Genomic DNA, 11,900 nt, shown 5'->3' with positions numbered 1-11,900 from the left:
GAAGTTCTTAACAAATATTAACGACTGCCCCAAATCTCTTGTCACCTGACTATAAACTAAGCACTTCACTGGCTCCTAAGGCAGAGCAAAGATAAATAAAACATAATTCCTTTATAGGTAGGGAGTAGGACATGTACATAAGTAACTACTACACAGGGTAGAACATGATAAGTGCTAAGCAGACAAAGAACTGTGAGGACACAGCAGAGGAAGAAATAATTAGCATAGCCCACAATAAGCATTTGTAGATGAAAGTTATCATTCTTTCTAGTCACCCGGTACCTGAAACTTTTCACTGTTTGGAAAAGTTCCTCTTCTTATGATTCTTGGTAAGGCAGAGCCCAGATTTCACTATGGAAGCTAAAAATGTGGCATCCTCCCTTGCAGCTAGAACATGACTTAGGCTCAATTGACCAGATATCACTGTCCCTCACACCAATTATTCTCAATAGCAAAGACTGCAAAGAACTCTCTGTGGGGGGCTTTCCTGGTGGCACAGTGGTTAAGAATCTGCCTGCCAATGTAGGGGACACGGGTTCGAGCCCTGGGCCGGGAAGATCCCATATACTGCGGAGCAGCTAAGCCCGTGCGCCACAACTACTGAGCCTGCTCTCTAGAGCCCGCGAGCCACAACTACTGAGCCCGTGAGCCTACAGCCTGTGCTCCACAACAAGAGAAGCCACCTCAATGAGAAACCCGCGCACCGCCACGAAGAGTAGCCCCGGCTCACCGCAACTAGAGAAAGCATGCGAGCAGCAACAAAGACCCCGCACAGCCAGAAAGAAAGAGAGAGAAAGACAGAAAGAAAGAGAAAGAAAGAAAAGTACCTGGAGCAACTACAGTAGAGATATTTGAGAACTCTCTGCAGAGCAAACTGAAGCATCTAGTGATAAAGATGGTAGTTGTAATGTTCTCACTACACAAGTTCTTCAGCATGGTTTTGAACATTGTTCCTGGTTGCACAACGGTGAACCTGATTTTCCAGTCTTCCTAGTGGATCTTTAGGCAACACAATATCCTTAAAATAAGTGATTCTCCATTCAGATCGACCAGAATTTTATTCTATAGCTAGCATGTAAGAATGTTGGTGGACACAGCAATTAATAAATGGTAGCATGCTTTTCTTGTGTCATATTTCTATCTGCTGACCCAGTCCAGGATGTTAAACAGGACCTTCTAGTATATGTAATGCAATGGTCCTCAAGTCCGCCTAACCATCAGAATCAAACTGAGGAGCTTTCAAATTCAAGCTAATGGAACTTGATCAGGAGAACCTGATGGCATCATTCATTCGTTCCACAATATTTATTGAATACCTACTATTTTTCAGGCACTCTGCAGGTGCTAGGGATCAATGATAGCAAGAACAAACATTATCTCAACTCTAGTGGAAATTACTGTCTTGTGGGGAAACAAAGTAATCTCATATGATGAGATTTCATCAGATGTTTCTCACTGATGAAACATCACTATAAATAAAATAAATGTGTGAAAGAACATAATTTTATGACAGTATATAATAAAAGAACCTAACCAAAACTGAGAGATTTCAGAAAGCTTCCCAGATGAAAGATTAAGTTGAGATCTGGAGAATTAAAGGCATTTGATTTAGGCCTTGAAGGATCTCAGGCAAATATGCAAGAATGAAAGTGTCAGATCAGTGATTAGATTAGATGCCATATATCTTGGAACTTTGAGAGAGTTGGAGAACAAGAGACCTCTTTTTCTTTTTTATTTTTTGATGGTTCTTTTTTGTTGTTATTATTGAGAAATATTGACATACAACATTTTCAGTTTTAGGTGTACAACATAATGATTCGATACATGTATATATTGTGAAATGATCACCAAACTAAGTCCAGTCGACACCCATTACCACACATAATTACAATTTCCCTTGTGATTAGATCCCTCAAGATCTACTCTCCTAGCAACCTTCAAATATACAATAGAGTACTATTAACTACAGTTATCATGCTGTCATTACATCTGCAAGACTCATTTACTTTATTTGCTGGAAGTTTACCCTTTATCCACATTTACCCATTTCACTCATACCCCAGCAGTGTCTAAACTAGGATTCCAGGATCCCTAGAAATGCATGAAAACATCCTTATATCATTGAAGGATTTTTTGAGAAGTCAATTTCAAGAATCTCAAGAAGCCTTTTTCACGATTGATCTGTGTAAGGATGAGCTTATGTTCATAATAATAATTATCCTACTTTACAAAAGAAACATATTCCTAATCCAACCCAAATATTAGCACGATACTTTCCACTGGGTTATATTTCCAGAGCATCAAACAAGAGCATAAATGAAAATGCTAGTTTGGGAGAAATCTCCTTTAACAATAAATCAGCCCCACAGGGCTTCCTATCTTGCTTAGTAAGACTTAGCATTAGATATTGGATATTTTGGCCTGCATTAGGATATTCTGAATTCAGAACAGATGAATCAGTATAAATTAGTGAGGATTTTTCTTTTCAATATAAATAGAATACATATTTAATATATGTTATATATTTATGTATAGTATATATAAATGGAATATTTGGGAGACTCCTAAATTTTTTGAGATACAGTGACTGAAACCTATAGATAAATGATGTGCTTTATTCAATTAAGTATTAAAACCAAATTTGTCAAATCATATAATTAAATATTCCTGTTAGTTAATTCCCATTTTATAAATGTTTACTAGTTCCTACCTAATTTTATCAAAAAATAAGTGTATTCAGATATAGAGAACAAACTAGTGGTTACAAGTGGGGAGAGGGGGGAGGGGCAAGGTAGGTAGGGGTGAGGGAGTGGTAGGTAAACACTCCTGGGTGTAAGGTAGGCTACAAGGATGTATCATTCAACACAGGGAATATAGCCAATATTTTGTAATAACTGTAAATGGAGTATAACCTTTAAACATTTTATAAAAAATTAAAAATTCATAAAAGTCATAAAAAAGTGTATTTATAGTTAATGGTGAAAAATCACAAACAGCCACTTCAGTTTTAGTCGGAAACTGGGTGAGGTAGAATCCAGGGCCTAAGCATTTTAAAGCCTAGTTATTAAGAAGAGAGGGGCTTCCGGGAAGATGGAGGAAGAGTAAGATGCGAAGATCACCTTCCTCCCCACAGATACACCAGAAATACATCTACACGTGGAACAACTCCTACAGAACACCTACTGAACGCTGGCAGAAGACCTCAGACCTCCCAAAAGGCAAGAAACCCCCCACGTACATGGATAGGGCAAAAGAAAAAAGAATAAAGAGAGACAAAAGGCTAGGGACCTGCACCAGTGGGAGGGAGCTGTGAAGGAGGAAAGGTTTCCACACACTAGGAAGCTCCTTCGCGGGCGGAGACTGCGGGTGGCGGAGGGGGAAGCTTCGGAGCCGCGGAGGAGAGCACAGCAACAGGGGTGTGGAGGGCAAAGTGGAGAGATTCCCGCACAGAGGATCAGGGCCTACCGGCACTCACCAGCCCGAGAGGCTTGTCTGCTCACCCGCCGGGGCGGGCGGGGCTGGGAGTTGAGGCTTGGGCTTCGGTCGGAGCGCCGGGAGAGGACTGGGGTTGGCGGCGTGAGCACAGCCTGCAGGGGGTTAGTGCGCCACAGCTAGCCGGGAGGGAGTCAGGGGAAAAGTATGGACCTTGCCAAGAGGCAAGAGACTTTTTCTCCCCTCTTTGTTTCCTGGTGCCCGAGGAGAAGGGATTCAGAGCGCTGCTTAAAAGAGCTCCAGAGAAGGGCGCGAGCCGCGGCTAGAACCACAGACCCCAGAGACGAGCATGAGACGCTAAGGCTGCTGCTGCCGCCACCAAGAAGCCTGTGTCTGAGCACAGGTTACTATCCACAGCCCCCTTCCGGGGAGCCTGTGCAGCCCACCACTGCCAGGGTCCCGGGATCCAGGGACAACTCCACTGGGAGAACGCGCGGCGCACCTCAGGCTGGTGCAACGTCACGCCGGCCTCTGCCACCGCAGGTTCGCCCCGCGCTCCGTGCCACTCCCTCCCCCAACCTGAGTGAGCCAGAGCCTCCGCTCCGAATCAGCGGCTCCTTTAACCCCATCCTGTCTCAGCGAAGAACAGAGACCCTCCGGCAACCTACACACAGAGGCGGGGCCAAATCCGAAGCTGAGCCCCTGGGAGCTGTGAAAACAAAGAAGAGAAAGGGAAATCTCTCCCAGCAGCCTCAGAAGCAGCGGATTAAAGCTCCACAATCAACTTGATGTACCCTGCATCTGTGGAATACATGAATAGACAACGAATCATCCCAAATTGAGGAGGTGGACTTTTAGAGCAAGATTTATGATTTTTTCCCCTTTTCCTCTTTTTGTGAGTGTGTATGTGTACGCTTCTGTGTGAGATTTTGTCTGTATAGCTTTGCTTCCACCATTTGTCCTAGGGTTCTATCCTTCCTTTAAAAAATTTTTTTCTTAATAATTATTTTGGATTTTAATAACTTTATTTTATTTTACTTTATCTCCTCTCTTCCTTCCTTTCTTTCTTTCTTTCTTGCCTTCCTTCCTTCCCTCCTTTAGACAACAAATCATCCCAAATTGAGGAGGTGGACGTTGAGAGCAAGATTTATGATTTTTTCCCCTTTTCCTCTTTTTGTGAGTGTGTATGTGTATGTTTCTGTGTGAGATTATGTCTGTATAGCTTTGCTTCCACCATTTGTCCTAGGGTTCTATCCGTCCTTTTTTTTTTCTTAATAATTATTTACTTATTTTAATAACTTTATTATATTTTCTTACTTTATTTTACTTTATCTTCTTTCTTTCTTTCTCTCCTTCCTTCCTTCCCTCCTTCCTTCCTTCCTCCCTCGCTCCCTCCCTCCTTTGTTTCTTTCTTTCTTTCTTTCTTTTTTCTACTTCTACTAATTCTTTCCTTCTACTTTTTCTCATTTTTATACTGAGCCGTGTGGATGAAGGGCTCTTGGTGCTGCAGTCAGGAGTCAATGCTGTGCCTCTGAGGAGGGAGAGCCAACTTCAGGACACTGGTCCACAAGAGACCTCCCAGCTCCACATAATATCAAACGGCAAAAATCTCCCAGAGACCTCCATCTCAACACCAACACCCAGCATCACTCAATGACCAGCAAGCTACAGTGCTGGACATCCTATGCCAAACAACTAGCAAGACAGGAACACAAACCCCACCCATTAGCAGAGAGGCTGCCTAAAATCATAATAAGTCCACAGACACACCAAAACACACCAAGAGACGTGAAGCTGCCCACCAGAAAGACAAGACCCAGCCTCATCCACCAGAACACAGGCACTAGTCCCCTCCACCAGGAAGCCTACACAACCCACTGAACCAACTTTAGCCACTGGGGACAGACACCAAAAACAACGGGAACTACAAACCTGCAGCCGGCAAAAAGGAGACCCCCAAACACAGTAAGAAAGCAAAATGAGAAGACAGAAAAACACACAGCAGATGAAGGAGCAAGATAAAAACCCACCAGACCTAACAAATGAAGAGAAAATAGGCAGTCTACCTGAAAAAGAATTCAGAATAATGATAGTAAAGGGGATCCAAAATCTTGGAAATAGAATGGACAAAATGCAAGAAACGTTTAACAGGGACCGAGAAGAACTACAGATGAAATAAACAATGATGAACAACACAATAAATGAAATTAAAAATACTCTAGATGGGATCAGTAGCAGAATAACTGAGGCAGAAGAATGGATAAGTGACCTGGAAGATAAAATAGTGGAAATAACTACTGCAGAGCAGAATAAAGAAAAAAGAATGAAAAGAACTGAGGACAGTCTCAGAGACCTCTGGGTCAACATTAAACGGACCAACATTCAAATTATAGGGGTTCCAGAAGAAGAAGAGAAAAAGAAAGGGACTGAGAAAATATTTGAAGAGATTATAGTTGAAAACTTCCCTAATATAGGAAACGAAATAGTTAATCAAGTCCAGGAAGCACAGAGAGTCCCATACAGGATAAACCCAAGGAGAAATACACCAAGACACATATTAATCAAACTGTCAAAAATTAAATACAAAGAAAACATATTAAAAGCAGCAAGGGAAAAATAACACACAAGGGAATCCCCATAAGGTTAACAGCTGAACTTTCAGCAGAAACTCTGCAAGCCAGAAGGAAGTGGCAGGACATATTTAAAGTGATGAAGTAGAAAAACCTGCAACCAAGATTACTCTACCCAGCAAGGATCTCACTCAGATTTGATGGAGAAATTAAAACCTTTACAGACAAGCAAAGGCTGAGAGAGTTCAGCACCACCAAACCAGCTTTACCACAACTGCTAAAGGAACTTCTCTAGGCAAGAAACACAAGAGAAGGAAAAGACCTACAATAACGAACCCAAAACAATTAAGAAAATGGGAATAGGAACATACATATCGATAATTACCTTAAATGTAAATGGACTAAATGCTCCCACCGAAAGACACAGATTGGCTGAATGGATACAAAAACAAGACCCATATATATGCTGTCTACAAGAGAACAACTTCAGACCTAGAGACACATACAGACTGAAAGTAAGGGGATGGAAAAAGATACTTCATGCAAATGGAAACAAAAAGAAAGCTGGAGTAGCAATTCTCATATCAGACAAAGTAGACTTTAAAATAAAGACTATTAGAAGATACAAAGAAGAACACTACATAATGGTCAAGGGATTGATCCAAGAAGATATAACAGTTGTAAATATTTATGCACCCAACATAGGAGCACCTCAATACATAAGGCAAATACTAACAGCCATAAAAGGGGAAATAGTAACACATTCATAGTAGGAGACTTTAACACCCCACTTTAACCAATGGACAGATCATCCAAAATGAAAATAAATAAGGAAACACAAGCTTTAAATGATACATTAAACAAGATGGACTTAATTGATATTTATAGGACATTCCATCCAAAACCAACAGAATACACATTTTTCTCAACTGCTAATGGAACATTCTCCAGGATAGATCATATCTTGGATCACAAGTCAAGCCTTGGTAAATTTAAGAAAACTGAAATTGTTTCAAGTATCTTTTCCAGCCACAAGGCTATGAGACTAGATATTAATTACAGGGAAAGATCTGTAAAAAATACAAACACATGGAGGCGAAACAATACGATGCTTAATAATGAAGTGATCACTGAAGAAATCAAAGAGGAAATAAAAAAATACCTAGAAACAAATGACAATGGAGACACAATGACCCAAAATCTATGGGATGCAGCAAAAGCAGTTCTAAGAGGGAAGTTTATAGCAATACAATCCTACCTTAAGAGACAGGAAACATCTCGAATAAACAACCTAACCTTGCACCTAAAGCAGTTAGAGAAAGAAGAACAAAAAACCTCCAAAGTTAACAGAAGGAAAGAAATCAGAAATATCAGATCAGAAATAAATGAAAAAGAAATGAAGGCAACAATAGCAAAGATCAATAAAACAAAAGCTGGTTCTTTGAGAAGATAAACAAAATAGATAAACCATTAGCCAGACTCATCAAGAAAAAAAGGGAGAAGACTCAAATCAATAGAATTAGAAATGAAAAAGGAGAAGTAACAACTGACACTGCAGAAATACAAAAGATCATGAGAGATTACTATAAGCAACTCTATGCCAATAAAATGGACAACCTGGAAGAAATGGACAAACTCTTAGAAATGCACAACCTGCCAAGACTTAATCAGAAAGAAATAGAAAATATGAACAGACCAATCACAAGCACTGAAATTGAAAGTGTGATAAAAATCCCAGGACCAGATGGCTTCACAGGCGAATTCTATCAAACATTTAGAGAAGAGCTAACACCTGTCCTTCTCAAACTCTTCCAAAATATAGCAGAGGGAGGAACACTCCCAAACTCATTCTACAAGGCCACCATCACCTTAATACCAAAACCAGACAAGGATGTCACAAAGAAAGAAAACTACAGGCCAATATCACTGATGAACATAGATGCAAAAATCCTCAACAAAACAGTAGCAAACAGAATCCAACAGCACATTAAAAGAATTATACACCATGATCAAGTGGGGTTTATTCCAGGAATGCAAGAATTCTTCAATATAAACAAATCAATCAATGTGATAAACCATATTAACAAATTGAAGGAGAAAAACCATATGATCAACTCAATAGATGCAGAGAAAGCTTTCGAAAAAATTCAACACCCATTTATGATAAAAACCCTGCAGAAAGTAGGCATAGAGGGAACTTTCCTCAACATAATAAAGGCCACATATGACAGACCCACAGCCAACATCACCCTCAATGGTGAAAAAGAGAAAGCATTTCCACTAAGATCAGGAAAAAGACAAGGTTGCCCACTCTCACCACTCTTATTCAACATAGTTTTGGAAGTGTTAGCCACAGCAATCAGAGAAGAAAAGGAAATAAAAGGAATCCAAATCAGAAAAGAAGAAGTAAAGCTGTCACTGTTTGCAGATGACATGATACTATACATAGAGAATCCTAAAGATGCTACCAGAAAACTACTAGAGCTAATCAATGAATTTGGTAAGGTAGCAGGATACAAAATTAATGCACAGAAATCTCTTGCATTCCTATACACTAATGATGAACAATCTGAAAGTGAAATCAAGAAAACACTCCCATTTACCATTGCAACAAAAAGAATAAAATATCTAGAAATAATCCTACCTAAGGAGACAAAAGACCTGTATGCAGAAAATTATAAGACACTGATGAAAGAAATTAAAGATGATACAAATAGATAGAGATATATACCATGTTCTTGGATTGGAAGAATCAACATTGTGAAAATGACTCTACTACCCAAAGCAATCTACAGATTCAATGCAATCCCTATTAAACTACCACTGGTATTTTTCACAGAGCTAGAACAAAAAATTTCACAATTTGTATGGAAACACAAAAGACCCCAAATAGCCAAAGCAATCTTGAGAACGAAAAACAGAGCTGGAGGAATCAGGCTCCCTGACTTCAGACTATACTACAAAGCTACAATAATCAAGACAGTATGGTACTGGCACAAAAACAGAAAGATAGATCAATGCAACAGGATAGAAAGCCCAGAGATAAACCCAAACACATATGGTCACCTTATCTTTGATAAAGGAGGCAGGAATGTACAGTGGAGAAAGGACAGCCTCTTCAATATGTGGTGCTGGGAGAACTGGACAGCTACATGTAAAAGTATGAGATTAGATCACTCCCTAACACCATACACAAAAATAAGCTCAAAATGGATTAAAGACCTAAATGTAAGGCCAGCAACTATCAAACTCTTAGAGGAAAGCATAGGCAGAACACTCTATGACATAAATCACAGCAAGATCCTTTCTGACCCACCTCCCAGAGAAATGGAAATAAAAACAAAAATAAACAAATGGGACCTAATGAAACTTCAAAGCTTTTGCACAGCAAAGGAAACCATAAACAAGACAAAAAGACACCCTCAGAATGGGAGAAAATATTTGCAAATGAAGCAACTGACAAAGGATTAATCTCCAAAATTTATAAGCAGCTCATGCAGCTCAATATTGAAAAACCAAACAACCCAATCCAAAAATGGGCAGAAGACCTAAATAGACATTTCTCCAAAGAAGATATACAGACTGCCAACAAACACATGAAAGAATGGTCAACTTCATTAATCATTAGAGAAATGCAAATCAAAACTACAATGAGATATCATCTCACACCAGTCAGAATGGCCATCATGAAAAAATCTCGAAACAATAAATGCTGGAGAGGTTGTAGAGAAAAGGGAACACTCTTGCACTGCTGGTGGGAATGTGAATTGGTACAGCCACTATGGAGAACAGTATGGAGGTTCCTTAAAAAACTACAAATAGAATGACCATATGACCCAGCAATCCCACTACTGGGCATATACCCTGAGAAAGCCATAACTGAAAAAGAGTCATGTACCAAAATGTTCATTGCAGCTCTATTTTCAATAGCCAGGAGGTGGAAACAACCTAAGTGCCCATATACGGATGAATGGATAAAGAAGATGTGGCCCATATATACAATGGAATATTACTCAGCCATAAAAAGAAACGAAATTGAGCTATTTCTAATGAGGTGGATAGACCTAGAGTCTGTCATACAGAGTGAAGTAAGTCAGAAAGAGAAAGACAAATACTGTATGCTAACACATATATATGGAATTTAAGAAAAAAAAATGTCATGAAGAACCTAGGGGTAAGACAGGAATAAAGACACAGACCTACTAGAGAATGGACTTGAGGATATGGGGAGGGGGAAGGGTAAGCTGTGACAAAGCCAGAGAGGGGCATGGACATATATACACTGCCAAAGGTAAGGTAGATAATTAGTGGGAAGCAGCCGCATAGCACAGGGAGATCAGCTTGGTGTTTTGTGACCACCCGGAGGGGTGGATAGGAAGGGAGACTCAGAGGGAGGAGATATGGGAACATATGTATATGTATAACTGATTCACTTTGTTATGAAGCAGAAACTAACACACCATTGTAAAGCAATTATACTCCAATAAAGATGTAAAATAAATACAAAATCACAAACAACTTAAAAACGGTAAGTAGGTTGATATTTTTTTCAAAATTCTTGTAGAGAATATACTAACAGAAATGTATAAGGAAAGAATTGTGTTCATCTTTAAGTGAGTGTGAGCAGTGACCATAGTTTTATTTGGCAAGCACTCTATTTAAAAATTTTTTTAATCTGAATGATTTAGGTAGGGTTGTGGGGGAGGCATACCTCTCGAATTCTTCACCACAGAGCCTTCCAGTCCCTATTATTAGCACTTAGCCCAGTTAACTCATTTACTATTCCTGTATGGCCCCTCTTGGGCTTTGAGTTTACAACTCCTATAAAGGTATAGGAATAAGCCTAGGAGGTAGTTGTTGAGAGTCAATTCTCCAAGGGTCTCTAACATGCACATCTTGCAACTAATGTACTTTTCCCCTTTATTCATAGTATCTTTTCAAAGGTGTTTGACTAGAAAACAATCTTTAAGGATAAGATAGTGTCTCCCTCCAGACCAAAAGGGAGGCATTCTTACTACCCTTTGTAAAAGATACATGTTCCCTAAGCCCCAGTTTCTCCTATATCAACCCACTACATGTGCAGGTGTCATCCTTCCCCCTTTACATCATTTTGTGGGAAGTGAAGATAGGGGAACCAACATGAAATTCCTGATGCTCTGGCTACTGTTATTGCAGATAGTAATAAACTGCCCTTTACCTCTGATCCAGGAATTTTGAGCATGGTTCCCTCTATCTAGTCTTTTAGGTGGTTCTTTCCCCAGCCACGGGCATTTTCCTAATATTCTTGTGCTAATCAGTACTTGGCTGAAGAATTTAGGATGACACTTTGCAGATCCAGGCCTGGGACTAGGGTAAGGCAAGAGAGGTGCCCAGGAACAAAATTTAAGGAGGCCTTCACTCTCAGGCTCAAGCAAAAACCTAAGAATAAGTACCTCCTTGAAGTCTGTGGTCTGGACTTCTCTCTTGCCTCACCCTAGTCCCAGTCATGTCCACATCTCTAGAGTACTCTTTCATTTCTCTCTCTCTCTGTCTCTCTCTCAGGCTTTTTTTTTTCTCTCCACTATTCTACCCTCAGAACTCTGGGATGTTGTGAAGAGTAAATGTTCTAATAACTGTAAATGTTTATTACATGCTTAAAACATAAAATGTGCTCAATAAATGTTTATTATTGTTGTGACTATTATTACAAAGATATTTTTGTGCTTTTTGGTGGATATATTTGGGTTTTGTTGCTACTTACTTTCTAACAAAGATGTTCCATTAAATCAAATTCACCAAAGAATTCCTATAACACTTTTTAAAGGGAAAGGAAGATGTCTAATGATATCACATTGTTTAGAAATTCAGCATTTATTAAAAGCATATACAAACTTATAAGTGGAAAAGCTGAAACTTTGG

This window comes from Phocoena phocoena, chromosome 1 (assembly GCF_963924675.1).
Source record: "Phocoena phocoena chromosome 1, mPhoPho1.1, whole genome shotgun sequence".
Taxonomy (NCBI): Eukaryota; Metazoa; Chordata; class Mammalia; order Artiodactyla; family Phocoenidae; genus Phocoena; species Phocoena phocoena.
The sequence above is the reverse complement of the archived record's forward strand: the minus strand, read 5'-3'. Positions refer to the sequence as shown.